This window comes from Mirounga angustirostris, unplaced genomic scaffold (assembly GCF_029215605.1).
Source record: "Mirounga angustirostris isolate CCGP_5_RB_7025 unplaced genomic scaffold, mMirAng1.0.hap1 SCAF_6, whole genome shotgun sequence".
Classification (NCBI taxonomy): domain Eukaryota; kingdom Metazoa; phylum Chordata; class Mammalia; order Carnivora; family Phocidae; genus Mirounga; species Mirounga angustirostris.
The window spans coordinates 115,981,604-115,996,710 of record NW_026991714.1 but is presented as its reverse complement, the minus strand read 5'-3'; the positions used below and the strand labels follow the sequence as shown (position 1 = coordinate 115,996,710).

General features: G+C 41.2%; 1 long non-coding RNA gene across 1 annotated transcript in view; it reads left to right on the top strand.

Annotated features, from left to right (window-relative positions):
- The window catches only part of LOC123846633 (uncharacterized), a 38,731-nt gene that overhangs the window by 2,250 nt on the left and 21,374 nt on the right, over window positions 1-15,107 (top strand). Inside the window, exons 2-3 of the long non-coding RNA XR_010412502.1 lie at window positions 3,134-3,234; window positions 14,848-15,085. This is a non-coding gene — a long non-coding RNA (uncharacterized LOC123846633). The remainder of the gene's footprint in view (window positions 1-3,133; window positions 3,235-14,847; window positions 15,086-15,107) is intronic.

Sequence of the window (15,107 nt, the reverse complement as noted above, 5' to 3'; positions counted from 1 at the left end):
AACAAAAACAACAGGCTACATGCTCCCTTTCTTCCAGTCTCTGGAAAAGCTGTCCCCGCTCTTGCCCAAGACTAGTGACCACTATGTTCTTGATGGAGCCTTTCTGGCCTCCTGTGGGATGGTGCTCTCTTGAATTCCCCTTCTTGTCTGTCGAATCCTGCGGTCTTTGCTGGCACTTCTCCCATAGAACTTTTCAAATGTTTTTCAGTCATGCTTTTTATTGAATTTGCTAGAGAATTCTTGCTCTGCTATAACCATGCCTGAGAATTCAGATAAATCTACCCATTGTAAAGTATATTAAAACGTGTTTCAGGGGGCCTGACTGGCTCACTGGGTAGAGCATGTGGCTCATGATCTCAGGGTCATGAGTTAAAGCCCCATGTTGGATGTGGAGCTTACTTTAGAAAAAAAACAAAAAACTCTTTTCATATGCATTTTGATAAGTTCACAGTCTTTTAAATAGTTGTAATAAGAGTTGGGATGTTTTATGATTTACAAGGTTTTATTTTTCACATAGTAGAAACAATGGCATATTCTTATCTTTACTTTTCAGTTAATGACTATAATGTGGTTATTGCTCAAAGTCAGGGACAGGTCTAACAATTTTGTTGAAGACATAAACTTCTCAGCATTATACAATCCAGTATAATATATATGATTTCCTAATAATTTAATGGATGTTTCATTGTTCATTAATATTAGAGAATTTATTTTTTTTAAAGATTTTATTTTATTTATTAGAGAGAGAGAAAGTGAAAGAGAGAGCACAAGAGGGGGTAAGGTCAGAGGGAGAAGCAGACTCCCCACCGAGCAGGGAGCCTGATGCAGGACACGATCCTGGGACTCTGGGATCATGACCCGAGCCGAAGGCAGCCGCCCAACAAACTGAGCCACCCAGGCGCCCCTAATATTAGAGAATTTAATAAGAGAAAAGCCACTGACAAAATCTGCCTTACAACTGAAAATCCAGGGGTGCTTGGGTGGCTCAGTCAGTTAAGCGACCAACTCTTGATTTCAGCTCAGGTCATGACCTTCGATCATGAGATCAAGCCCTGAGTCAGTTCCGTGCTGGGCTTGGAGCCTGCTTAAGATTCTTCTCTCTCTCGCTGCTCCTTCCCCTGCTTGCCCGTGTGCACTCTCTCTTTCTCTTTCTCTCTTTCTAAAAAACAAACAAAACAAACAACTGAAAATCCAGCATTTCAAAAGCTACAGAACTGGTCACTGTTAAGACACAGTGTCACAAAGTCATTGCTGAAGCTGCAGGTACTAATGGAAAAAGTAACAATAATAATACTAATTTTAAAAGCCTCAATTTATCCAAATTTTCTATTATTTATATAATTCATATAAGCAGTGCTAAATATCACACATTTTACATTACAATGTGAGGCAAGGTATTTATAACAAGACAACTGCCATAGCTTCAGTATTAACATATGTAAATGAATTTGGACCCATGACTAAAAGTGCTCAAATTCAGCTGATTTTCTAGGTAATTGAGTGGTATAAATGGTGTGACTATAGCATTAGAGTTTGGGATTGTAACCAACTATCTCTAACCAAACCCCCAGTTCCTTTGCATTAATTGCTAGCCCTCAGTGGTTCTGATAATTCTAGAGAACTTGTGAGTTTTGTTTTATGAGAACCCACAAACCTAAAATATACCTCCAATAATATAGTTCTGATCCAATTTAGTAAGTCTACTAACTGAGTTATATGCTTTTTTTAAAGAAATGGTAGTTATAATTTTTTAAAGATTTTATTTATTCATTTGAGAGAGAGCACGAGAAGGAGGGAGGGGCAGAAGGAGAGGGAGAAGCAGACTTCCTGCTGAGCAGGGAGCCAGACACCGGGCTGGATCCCAGGACCCTGAGATAATGACCTGAGCCGAAGGCAGACGCTTACCCAACTGAGACACCCAGGTGCCCCAGTTATGATTATTTTTAAAATATTATTTTAGTACTTTATTAATTATATATCTGGTAGTTTGGCATAATTGAAGCCCTCATAATTACTACCTTTATTATCATTTTGCATTAGTATATGAAGCATGAGCAGCAAATGTGTGCAACTATATCCCAACAGTGTCAAGCTCTACAACTCTTCAAGTTAGATTTCTTAACTACAAGATAGATTTTACCAATCACCCTTCTCACCAAATTCTTTTTTTTTTTCTTTAAAGATTTACTTATTTTGGGGATGCCTGGGTGGCTCAGTCTGACCTGCCTTCAGCTCAGGTCATGATCTCAGGCCCCTGGGATCGAGACCTGCATTAGGCTCCTCCTTCTCCTGCTCCTGCTTCTCCCTCTGCCTGCCGCTCCCTCTGCTTGTGCGCTCACTCTCTCTCTGACAAATAAATAAAATCTTTTTAAAAAATAAAGATTTACTTATTTGAGAGGGAGAGAGAGAATGAGCGGGAGGGGCAGAGAGAGAGGGAGAGAGAATCTCAAACAGACTCTGCACTGAGCATGGAGCCTGATGCGGAGCTCTATCTCGCGACCCTGAAAGCACGACCTGAGCTGAAACCAAGAGTGGGATACTTAACCAACTTTGCCACCCAGACGTCCCATCAAATTCCTTTTAATGTGACTCACAAAATTATTTATGACATTGTTCTTCCTTTCTGGTAAAACCTCTAGTATAGTTCAACAAATTACTTCCTGCAAGGTGAGTTTATAACTCTTAAAATGTACTTGTAATTATTCTAGGTAGCCTTTATCTGAAGTGTTTTTGAAAACTGATGACCACAAAAATCTTCCATCTTATAACAGTTTCTAACTTAATTTAAGGTACACACTATAATGTAAACCACTAGCTGCTTGCCTTTTTAATAAAGGTAGAATTCAGTCAAAGGTATTAAGTAATTTGTTATGTTTTCTCTATTCAGTATGATTAATTTTGCATCTTTAGGGTATCACAGGCTAAGAAAGCTGACAAAAAAAAAAAAAAAAAAGAGTACATGCTTTTCTGTTTTTATAATGCATAGCTCTCAGATGTCGCGCTGAAATACCCCCAGATTTAAAATATCCATGTGTGAGGCTGACCATCAATGTGTTAACATGTAATGTAAGGATTGATTTTCTAATTCTACTTTCTTGAAAACAAAGTCTAGCCAACCTGCTTTATTTTACAGAGGCCCCTCCAGTGGGCAAGCCATGGTTCTTCTAAGAGTCATTTGAAGTACCGGAGAAAAGATTTTCTCCAAGAACGGGCAGTTCAGAAGCTCCACATGAGGTGAGTCAGAAATGCTTCCCAGTCAGAAAACCCAGACATCAGGTACCCCACAGCAAGTACAACATGCTCTTCTAAGGGATCCCTGCTCTCTGACCTGGGCAGAAAAGCTGATCCACATACAGAGTGACAGAGGCTGATGAGTTATGAGAATCAAGCAGCTTTGCTTGCTGATACTAAACTCTGACTTTATATGTCAGCAAGCAGCACTTTCTGGGCCATCAGGAATGCATTTTTACCACAGCCTTTCTCCCTGCCTCTGTTAATCATTTAGCTCTCTTCTTCTGAGTTTGAGAGTGAGTCAAGGCTTTTAACTCTAGGGTGGCCTGGATAAAGGTTCAAAAGTTGGAATTTTAAATTAGCTGCAAGTCCTTAGAGTTTTGGTACTGTATCACATTAAATAACCCTTCCACATATTTATCCAACCTCCCCTTGCCTCTGCTACTTGCCCAAATGCATCAGAAGGCAGGCCATCTGGTCTGCACCTTCAAGTAATGCCAACATCATTCCCAGAAGCGGTTGGCAAGTCTTATCAGGAAACATTGTAACCTTCCTAGGAATCCAGTTCCTGCACTGACAGTTTAATGAAAGCTAAACTAGGAAATGCTCCTACATCACAATAGTTTTGCTCACCCATTTGCTTCACTCTTGCCAGTAACAAGTCTGTAACTCCTACGTTTGGCAAAGAGATTGATTATATGTAATATTCCAATATTTTATTAATATAATAAATATTTATTATGTATAATTAAATTTTTTCTCATCTTGAAATGTTTTTACATTTTTTTTTAAGATTTTATTTATTTATTTGACAGAACGAGATAGTGAGAGCAGGAACACAAGCAGAGGGAGTGGGAGAGGGAGAAGCATGCTTCCCGCCGAGCAGACAGTCTGACATGGGGCTCGATCCCAGGACCCTGGGATCATGACCTGAGCCGAAGGCAGACGCTTAACAACTGAGCCACCCAGGCGCCCCAAATGTTTTTATTTTTTAATTTGAAATCATTTCAGGTTTATAAAAAGATTGCCAAAATATTATAAAGAATTCCCATATATCCTTTACCCAGTTTCCCCAAATGTTTATAACCTACATAAACCTAGTACAGTCAACCAGTAAAGTAATATTGGTGCATTATTATTATCTAATCTATAGACCTCATTTAAACTTGTCACTTGTCCCATATCCTTTTATCTATCTAGGACCACATAGTACATTTGTCATGTTTCCTTACTCTCCTTTAATTCTGGAAAATTCCTTCATCTTTCTTTTTTGTTCATGACCTTAATGTTTTTGTGAAGAATATTAGCCAATTGTTGTATACAATTTCCCTCAGTGTCCTCATGATTAAATGCAGGCTATGCATTTTCAGCAAGAATACAATATAGAAAAAAACAAATATGCAAAAATATTTTGGCAAACAACGAAAAGGAAAATCTGAGGAGCCCTAGCCTTATCAGACAAGAAAACATACTATAAATATAGCCTCTATAACAAAACTGTGCAGTATCAGTGCATGAGTAGACAAACAGACCAGCAGAATAGAATAGAATAGAAAGCCCCAAAATAGACCAAGGCACATTTGGAAACTTGGAATATTGGTAAAGGGTCATCTCAAGCTACTGGGGCAAAAATGGACTTTCTAAAAAATAGTGCTGAAAACAACTGAGTAGCTATTTGGGGAACGATAAAAGTTAGAACCATACCGAGCGCCTGGGTGGCTCAATTGGTTAAGCGACTGCCTTCGGCTCGGGTCATGATCCTGGAGTCCCGGGATCAAGTCCCGCATCGGGCTCCCTGCTCGGCGGGGAGTCTGCTTCTCCCTCTGACCCTCCTCCCTCTCATGCTCTCTGTCTCAAATAAATAAATAAAATCTTTAAAAAAAAAAAAAAAAAGGTAGAACCATACCTAACACTTTACATAAAAATAAATTCTGGAACATCTGAGTGGCTCAGTTGTTAAGCGTCTGCCCCGCATCGGGCTCCCTGCTCATCAGGAAGCCTGCTTCTCCCTGTCCCACTCGCCCTGCTTGTGTTCCAGCTCTTCCTGTCTCTCTCTGTCAAATAAATAAATAAAATCTTTAAAAAATAAATAAATAAATTCTAACTGGATTAGAGATCTAAATGCAAAAACTGAAACTATGCAAGTACTAGCAGACAACACGAATGACTTCCTCTTTAGCTTCAGTGTAGGGAAAGTCTAACTATGACTTGAAATCCAGAATAATAAAAAAAATTGATAAATTTGCATTAAAACATTTCTCATGGTCAAAAGCCATCATAAACAAAGTCAGAGGACAATTGACAAACCAGGAGAAAATATTTGCAACATATATAACGGACAAATGGCTAATATCACTAACATGTTAGGGGGATATTAAAGAGCTCTTAAAATTGGGGCGCCTGGGGGCGCCTGGGTGGCTCAGTCGTTAAGCGTCTGCCTTCGGCTCAGGTCATGATCCCAGGGTCCTGGGATCGAGTCCCACATTGGGCTCCCTGCTCTGCCGGAAGCCTGCTTCTCCCTCTCCCACTCCCCCTGCTTGTGTTCCTGCTCTCGCTATGTCTCTCTCTGTCAAAAAAATAAAAAATAAAATCTTAAAAAAAAAAAAAAAGGGGGCGCCTGGGTGGCTCAGTTGGTTAAGCAACTGCCTTCAGCTCAGGTCATGATCCTGGAGTTCCGGGATCGAGTCCCACATCAGGCTCCCTGCTCGGCGGGAAGTCTGCTTCTCCCTCTGACCCTACCCCCCTCATGCTCGCTCTCTCTCTCTCAAAAAAAAAAAAAAAAAAAAATTGGGGCGCCTGGGTGGCCCAGTTAAGCGTCTGTCTTTGGCTTGGGTCATGATCCTGAAGTCATGAGATCAAGTTCCACATCGGGCTCTCTGCTCAGCAGGGAGCCTGCTTCTCCCTCTCCCTCTGCCTGCTATTCTCCCTGCTTGTGCACTCTCTCTCTCTTTCTCTCTCTCTGTCAAATAAATAAATAAAATCTTTTTCAAAAAAATTAAGTAGCAAGACACCACAAAAAAACAGACCTACTTGCCAGTATCCCTGATGAATATAGATGCAAAAATCCTCAACAAAATATTAACAAACCAAATCCAACAATACAATGAAAAAAACAACATTCATCACGATCAAGGGGGTTGTATTCCCAGGATGTAAGGGTGTTTGAATATTCAAAAATCAGTCAATGTGATACATCATTTCAATAAGAGAAGGGATAAAACCCATATGATCATCTCAATAAACACAGAAAAGGCGTTGACAGAGTACAACATCCATTCATGATAAAAGCCCTCAACAAGGTAGATCTAGAGGGAATATACCTCAGCATAATAAAGGCCATATATGAAAAACCCACAGCAAACATCATACTCAATGGGGAAAAACAGAGCTTTTCCCCGAAGGTCGGAACAGGACAAGGATGTCCACTCTCACCACTTCAACATATACTGGAAGTCCTAGCCACAGCAATCGGACAATAGAAAAAAGAAAAGACATTCAAATTGGTAAGGAAGAAGTAAAACTTTCACTGTTTATAAATGACATGATACTACATATAGAAAACCTGAAAGACTCCACCAAAAAACTACTAGCAACAGGGTGCTGTTGCTTATCTCATCATTTCTCATTGAAAACCAGGCATTTTAAATAATATAATTTGGCAACTCTGTAAGTCAGATATCTACCATCCAGGATTTATTTTTAGTTAATGTTTGGTGCAGTGGTTGTTGTTATGTGTTTGTTTAGTGACTTTCCTGTACTAATTTTGTAGTCTGTTTTCTTTGTCATGTGTGGCCACTAAAGTCTCTACTCACTTAACTTAGGGGTTAGCCAGTGATTGGACAGAGATTCCTTAAATGCCTGGCACCAGTCAGTTTCCCAGCCTTTGCCAAGGGGTCTGTGTCTATGTGTTAGGGCAAACCCTAAATCTGGCAGTTTACAACTCAGGCTTAGCCTTCACTTCCTGCTTATACAGAGCCTCAGCACTAACCAGAGGTGAGAGATTAGAGCCTTCTCAAGTCTTTCCTGGGCATGTGCACTGGCTTGTACATCAAATGGCCTCTAGCTCCACAGGAATGTGTTGGCATATTTCAAAGTCTTCTATGGACATCTCATTCCCCACATTTCCTTTTCAGTTTTTGGGCAGTCTCTTCTTTGCTCTATTAACTGTTACCCTTTTTCATGTACCTTCAATATTAAACAGCCACTACTGATTTTCTTTTTTTAAACAAATGTTCCAGGAAAAGGCTTTCGCAGTGAGTAAGCTCTGAATGAGGTCAAATAAAGATAAGCCCTGTGAGTGGGAATTTCCAGGAGCCTCTAAAAAGGTCAAACTATGTAATTCTCTTGGAGTGGGGCTTTTTCAGGAGCCCCAAACCTGTCTATTCTCTCCAGTGGTTGCTAGGTAGCTGGGTTCCACAGCTACTATGTTATGAGGCTGTTGACTTTCAAAGCTACCATAGAGCTGGGAAGAAGGGGATCAGAATAGGGCAAGTTATAATTCTGAAAAGCTCCCTGTTCTTACTGGGATTCAGCCCTTTTTCTTGATTAAATGTTCCTTAGATTGTTGCGAGCCTTTGGTTAATCTTCAGAGTTCTGAAAAAGTTGATTTTGAAATTTTTTGCCAGAGTTCTCATTGCTTTTATGGAGGGAGTGGATTTTTGGAGGTTCTTAGTCTGCCATTCCATTCTCTGGTGGAATTTTGAAGTTTCCTTTCTATAGATATTATACATTTTAAATTGGTTTATTTGGTTTTCTGTGTGTTGAGTTGTATCTTTAAATACTTTGGATCTAACCCGTTATTAGATATACCATTTGCAAATATTTTCTCACATCCAGTAGGTTGTCTTATTTAGGAAACCTCTTGATCATTGTACATTAGTTTGGTATACAACCGTTTTGTTAAATTGTCATCTTGCTTATAATAGTTTTGTTGGTGGTGGTTCTGAATTTTCAGGTAAATAAAGGTGTTTTCTACAAATAATGATACCTTTGCCATCTTTTTCCCTCCAACGTTAAACCTCTTTTTCTTATTTAAATACATTTGTTAATACCTCCAAAGCCATGTTAACAGTAGTAAGAATGAGGGCGCCTGGGTGGCTCAGTTGGTTAAGCGACTGCCTTCAGCTCAGGTCATGATCCTGGAGTCCCAGGATCGAGTCCCGCATCGGGCTCCCTGCTCAGCGGGGAGTATGCTTCTCCCTCTGACCCTCCCCCCCTCATGTGCTCTCTCTCTCTCTCTCAAATAAATAAATAAAATCTTAAAAAAAAAAAAAAAGTAGTAAGAATGAGCATTCTTATATTGTTCCTGACTTAAGTGGATATTCTTTCATTATTTTACCATTAAGCTTGATGCTACCTTTTTTTTTCTTCATAGTTTTTAAGTACATGCAGATGACCTATGCTTTCTGCCTGACTATTCTTCATCATGGCTTAATTTCAAGGCAAATTTATCCCAGCCCTTCCTTGTCTAGGCTCGCCTCCTTCTAGTCACAATATTCTTCCATATCTCCCCCTGGAGCAGAGCAACTAGGATTTCATCCTCTGGAGGAATACCCCAAACAGAGAAATATGGCACAGAGATGACTACAGCAGTAACAACATATCAGAGGGCAACCTTTGAGAATATTAAAGCAAATATCTTAAATTAGTATTAGCAAACAGAATCCAGAAGCACATTAAAATAACAATAGGCCAGTAACATGTCTTTTTTCCAAGTATGCAACAGTCTTCCAATAAAAGGGAATTTGATAATATAAGTTGCCATCTTAAAAGGTCAAAGAAGGTGATCTACTATCTTATACCATACACAAAAATTAAAATGGATTAAAGACACAAAAGCAAAGGCAACAAAAGCAAAAATAAGCAAGTGGGACTATATCAAACTAAAAAGCATCTGCACAGGAAGAAAAACATCAATGAAATGAAAAGGCAACCTATGGGATGGGAAAAATTTGCAAAACTGATATATATTTGATAAGAGGTTAATATCCAAAATATATAAAGAACTCACACAACTCAATAGCAAAAAAAAACCAAACAAACCCCGAACAATCCAAGTAAAAACTGGGCAGATCTATCATACAGATAGCCAGTGGGGTACATGACGAAGTGCTCAACATCACTAATCATCAGGAAAATGCAAATCAGAACTACAATGACATATCATCTCACCTGTTAAAAACAAAACAAAAAACAAAAAATAGGGGTGCCTTGGGCGCCTGGGTGGCCCAGTTGGTTAAGCGACTACCTTCGGCTCAGGTCATGATCCTGGAGTCCCGGGATCGAGTCCCGCATCGGGCTCCCTGCTCGGCAGGGAGTCTGCTTCTCCCTCTGACCCTCCTCCCTCTCATGCTCTCTGTCTCTCATTCTCTCTCTCACAAATAAATAAAATCTTAAAAAAAAAAAAATAGGGGTGCCTGGGTGGCTTAGTCATTAAGTGTCTGCCTTCAGCTCAGGTCATGATCCCAGGGTCCTGGGATCGAACCCCCACATCGGGCTCCCTGCTCAGCGGAAACCTCCTTCTCTCTCTCCCACTCCTTCTGCTTGTGTTCCCTCTCTCGCTGTCTCTCTCTCTGTCAAAAAATAAATAAAATCTTTAAAAATAAATAAAAAACACAAAAAATAGCAAGAAAGAGCAAGGGCTGATGAGAACATGGAGAAATGGGAACTCTTGTGCACTGTTGATTGGAATGTAATTTGGTGCGGTCATTATGGAAAACAGTATGGAATTTCCTCAAAAATTAAAAATAGAACTACATGTCCAGCAATTCCACATCTCAGTATTTATCTGAAGAAAATGTGGACACTAATTCATAAAGATATATGTACCCTCATGTTCATTGTGTCACCAGCTAGACTCCAAGACCTGACCTTAACTGCCCACTTGCTTATACTCACTGACCTTTGCCCACATTTTTCCTTAAGTTCTTTCCAGCTTATCTTTTAACTCACGCAAATGGAAACTGAAGCACCCCTCAAGCAATAGTAACTGCCCTAACAAGACCTTCTGCTGGTCCAGACCACCCAGACTAGTTTGAGCGTGACCCCACTGACCTGGGGTAGTTCCACTGACCTTTGCAGGATATAATTCAGAAACAGCCAGATAGAAGAAATGCATATGGCAAAGTATGTGGGAAGGGCGTGATTTCTCATGCCCTCTCTGGGTGCCACTCTCCCTGCACCAACCCAGAAGCTTTCAGAACTGTCCCCCCCCTCCCCCAAATTCCTGGGCTTTTATGGAAGCTTCATTATCACATAGGCATAGTTGATTAAGTCATGGCCATTGGTGATTGATTCAACCTCCAGCTCCTCCCTTCCCCTGAGGTCAAGCCTCTAATAACCTCTAACAACAAAGTTGGTTCCCCTAGCAATCAATCCCCACACTTAGGGGCTTTCAAAAGTCTCCTCATTAACATAAATATAGATGTAGTGGAAAGGGGCTTGTTATGAATAACAAAAGACACCTTCATTGCGCTTATCATTTAGGAAATCCCAAGGGTTTTACGAACTCTGTGCTAGGAGTGGGGATAAAGACCAAATATATATTTCTTATTATAAATCACAATATTACAGTGCCCCAAATGAGGAGCAAAAGAAAGGGCATCTTGTTACTTTGCACACATCAACTTAGTTTGATTTTAAGTCCCCATCCCACTGGGATGGTAGATAATTTCATCTCAGCCCTTTTGGGGAATTTTTTCCTGTTCTCCAGGGCATGCTTAGGTTATAGGGATTACACAGAGTCAAGATTTTGGAGCGGGTGCCCATGTGGTTTTCAGACTCCTGTCTCCTCATGTTTTTGGGGAGACACTCATTGTCTCTGGCCATGTGGTCTCTTTTGATCTATAGCTGCTGCGTGGGGTGCAAGAGCACCTGTCCCAGAGGGTCCCAAAAGGACCAGGTTTGGCCAGTTGCCGCTGACAAAATCCACAGGCAGAAAGACAAGCAGGGGTGAAATAAGAAAGGAGTTTATTTAGTGAGGCCAACACCAGGAAGACAGCAGACTAGCGTCTCAAAAGACTGTCTCCAAAGTGCTAAATATACTTCCAGGTTTATATAAGGAAAAGGTGGGGCAAAGGTCACTGGGTGCATGCAGCTGGGCAGTTATGGTCAGGTTGGTCAGGTTGTCTTGGGGTCAATCAAGCAGGGTCTTCTCAGCTCAGGACCATCCTTACTGCTTGAGTGAGTAGTTCAGTTTCCATCTGGGGATGCTTTGCCCACAGGGTCTTTTGTCTAAGTTAAGAGATAAGTTGGAGGGGCGCCTGGGTGGCTCAGTCGTTAAGCATCTGCCTTGGGCTCAGGTCATGATCCCAGGGTCCTGGGATCGAGCCCCACATCAGGCTCCCTGCTCCGCGGGGGGCCTGCTTCTTTCTCTCCCACTCCCCCTGCTTGTGTTCCCTCTCCTGCTGTGTCTCTCTCTGTCAAATAAATAAATAAATCTTAAAAAAAAAAAAGATGGTAATGTACAAGTATATATCTGAGTACCTGTTTTTAATGCTCTTGGGTATATACCTAGGAGTGGAATTGCTAGGTTAAATGGTAACTCTGTTTGACTTTTTAAGGAAAAAGGATGTTTTGAGAAACATCCAGTTTCTGTGTCTCCTTATTCTTGGCAACACTTGCTTTTATCTGTCTTTTTGATTATAGCCATCCTAATGAGTATGAAGTGGTATCTCACTGTGGCTTTGATTTACATTTCTCTAATGACAAAGATGTTGAGCATCTTTTCATGTGCTTACTGACCATTACAAAGGACTCTTTTTTTTTTTAAATATTTTATTTATTTGACAGAGACACAGTGAGAGAGGGAACACAAGTAGGGGGAGTGGGAGAGGGAGAAGCAGGCTTCCTGCCAAGCAGGGAGCCCGATGTGGGGCTCGATCCCAGGACCCTGGGATTATGACCTGAGCCGAAGGCAGACGCTTAACGACTGAGCCACCCAGGCGCCCCACAAAGGACTCTTTTTAAAACTTAATTTCGATTTAATTTCACATTTACAGAAAAGTTCCAGAATAGTAAAAAAAAGAAAAAGAAATCCTGTATACCCTTCACCCAGAATCACCAATTGTTAACATTATGTCCCCATTCAAGTTATCATTTCCTCTCTCTGTCTCTGAGCAATCTGAGAGTAATGTGCATTCATCATGCCTCTTTTTCCATGGATAGTTGTGTGAATTTCCTGAGAACAATGGCCTTTTTCTTAAACATGACCTCAGTACATTTATCAAAATCCTGAAACTTAAAAAAAAAGATTAAAGTAATCTCTACAGCCAATGCAGGGCTCAAACTTATTACCCTGAAATCAAGAGTCACATGCTTCACTGACTGAGCCAGTCAGGCACCCCAAAATCCTGAAAACTTAACATTGATAAAATAATGGTCTAATCCACTCTATATTTGAATTTCACCAGTTGTCTAGATATTCTAGATTTGAGTCCAGGATCCGATGTAGGATCACGTTTATTTAGTTGCCTTTAATCTGAAACAGTTCCTCAGCCTTTCTTCATCTTTCATGGCCTTGATATTTTGAGGAGTGTGGGCCAGCTATTATGTAAAATATGTCCACATGATGTTTTCTTGTGATTAGATAAAGATACACATTTTTGGCAGGAATTCCACAAGGGAGTGTCCTCAGGGCATCATAGCAGGAGGCTCATTTTAACCCCAACCTTGGCAATTAGATTTGATTCTTTTTTTTTTTTTAAAGATTTTATTTATTTATTTGACAGGGAGAGACAAGCAGGGGGAGGGAGAGGGAGAACACAAGCAGGGGGAGTGGGAGAGGGAGAAACAGGCTTCCTGCTGAGCAGGGAGCCCGACGCGGAGCTCGATTTGATTCTAGATCAAGTTGGCACCCCTAGATTTGATTCTTTGGTTAGGTAGTATCACTTAGCCTCCATTGAAATTGCTCTTTTTTCTATTGTAATTAATAAGCAATTTGGAGGAGTTACTTTTAGTTGCTATAATATTCTGCTCATTAAATTTCCACTCACTAGTCTCAGCATACTGTGTCTTTATAAAAAATCAGTTCTGAGGGATGCCTCAGTGGCTCAGTTGGTTAAGCGTCTGACTCTTGATTTAGGCTTAGGTCATGATCTCAGCGTCCTGAGATGGAGGCCAGAGTCAGGCTCCATGCTCAGTGGGGAGTCTGCTTCTCTCCCTCTCCCTCTCCAACTGCGCCCCCCACTCGCATGTGCTGTCTCTGAAATAAATAAATATTTTTTAAAAAATCATTTTAGAGGTATAATTTATAGACTTTTGAGTGGTCAGTTGGATGAGTTTTGGCAAATGAGTAGAGTCATATAACGAACACAATAAAAATGTAGAACATTTCTGTCACTCCAAAAAGCTCAAAGGGGGCTCTTCTTAATAATGTGAGACAATAGATAGAAACCCAGACGTGGGCGCCTGGGTGGCTCAGTTGGTTAAGCGACTACCTTCGGCTCAGGTCATGATCCTGGAGTCCCGGGATCGAGTCCCGCGTCGGGCTCCCTGCTCGGCGGGGAGTCTCCTTCTCCCTCTGACCCTCCCCCCTCTCATGCTCTCTGTCTCTCATTCTCTCTGTTTCAAATAAATAAATAAAATCTTAAAAAAAAAAAAAAAAAGAAAGAAACCCAGACGTGTGCTATCCTAATCTTAAAGAACCTTGAATCTCTTTCTGAACCAGGCCTGACCTTAAAGCTCATTGTCTTGGTAGGAACTCAAAACACTTTATCCCTGACTCGATGACTGGGGAAGGTCATACAGTACATGAAAACATATTGGAACTGTTTCCAAAAATATCCCTCCATGCACTAGTAGTTCTGTTTGTCTTCGCTGCAAGGCTCTTGCAGGCCCGATGTCCTCTGAGAGGCCACAAGAGGGTTGGTTCCTTCACCACCCTGGGAGCCCAGGAAACAGAGCAGCTGTTGCCCCATAGTGCTGCTGTCGCCATGTGCAGTGGGGTGGGGACACTTAGAGACCGGGCTTGCTCTCCCTGAGCCCCATGAGAATTGAGTACAACTTTCCTTTCCTGCTCAGAGACCGCCCTACCTACCTGAGGATTCTATGGCCCACACCCTTTTCTCTGCTGCCTGTCCTGGGTTGGGTAATGGGTAGGACAAGAGCTCCCTTTCAGGGACCCCAATCAGTGACTCAATCTATTGCTCCCCTCTCCAACTCTCTCTTTTCCCAGGGCTATGGGATCTTCATCTAGTCTGCCTGGTATTAGGTTTTTTACTGTGCCTAGTGCTCAAGCTAAGAATTGGATTTGTTAATGCCCCCAAAGCCTTTTTCTCCTAAAGCTATTACCTCTGCCATGGACTGTGAAAGTCTAATTTTGAAATTAACAGTTGAGCATTGAGTCACTTCTTTCTGAATTCCTGCAGGAAGTACCCTACCCTCAGCCTCGCGGTACAAGGAAGTAGAGTAGGGAGGGAGGAAGGGGCAAGCCTCATTGGCTAACATTTGTCCATACCATCCTGTTATTGTGCAGTTGATTTGAGGGAAATAGACACAGGGCTTCATGTTTCTGAACCTTAAATATTATCATTATTTACCTACCTTAATTCCTCCTCTTTTTAAATTCAGGACAAACCAGATAAGGAAATCTCTTTATTCACTGTTTTTCTTTTCCAGTAGTGTAGCAGGTGGGAAGGAAGATAAAGGTAAAGTAAAGATGACTGGAGAAACCAATAAGGGATTAGATCCTGTAATGGGATGTGAGCTTGGGCTTTGTGGAATAGAGCACCTGGGCCTGAAGGAAAAGAGAGGCACCTTTCCAAGAAGCTGGGAAGATGGCACATGTGTTGACCAACCAGTGTGAAGTTAACTGAGGACGAAAGGGGCCATGTCCTCAAATATCACCTCAACCTAGGTATGTTTATTTATTGTGCAAT